This window comes from Galeopterus variegatus, unplaced genomic scaffold (assembly GCF_000696425.1).
Source record: "Galeopterus variegatus unplaced genomic scaffold, G_variegatus-3.0.2 Scaffold17701, whole genome shotgun sequence".
NCBI lineage: Eukaryota > Metazoa > Chordata > Mammalia > Dermoptera > Cynocephalidae > Galeopterus > Galeopterus variegatus.
In genome coordinates, this window is record NW_007743812.1 from 2,285 (window position 1) to 2,931 (window position 647).

Sequence of the window (647 nt, forward strand, 5' to 3'; positions counted from 1 at the left end):
GGGAGCGCTGCTGCACTCCCAGCGCCGCACTCTCCCGAGTGCACCACGGGCTCAGCCCAAAAAGGTAAAATTTTTAACAGAAATATATCTGTTAATGAGAAGAAAGAGCTTTTTATCCCCCAGTAAGTTTCATTTATCTATTAATAATTAATATTTCTCCCTAGGATGAGACAGGATTCAGCATCAATACCATCACTATTTTTTGTCTTTATAGTACGGACACAAGCTCTGTGGAACCTGCTGGCATAAATGCACTTACTCATTGGAATGCTCTTTCCCCAGATCCTCCTCTGCTGGTTTCTTCCCAGTACTCAGATCTCAGCTCACATGTGACCTCAATGATGTCTTGCCCTGTGACAGGATCTAAAGTCCCCGCTACTCAATCACTCTCCAGTCCTTTACCCAGTTATATTACCACCATAGCTCTTGTTGCTATCTGCAGGTATCTTATTTGGGTACTTAAGTATTGTTGTCTCTGTCAGAAAATCAGTTCTATGGAGATAGGCACCTTGGCTGTCCTGATCCTTGTTGACATGTACGAGGTGCTGTGATATGTTTATTCATGAGTGAATGCCTGAGTGGTGTTTGAGAGGATCATTCATTCTAATCAACAATGATGGAGCAGCCACTTGGAAAGGAACCATTCT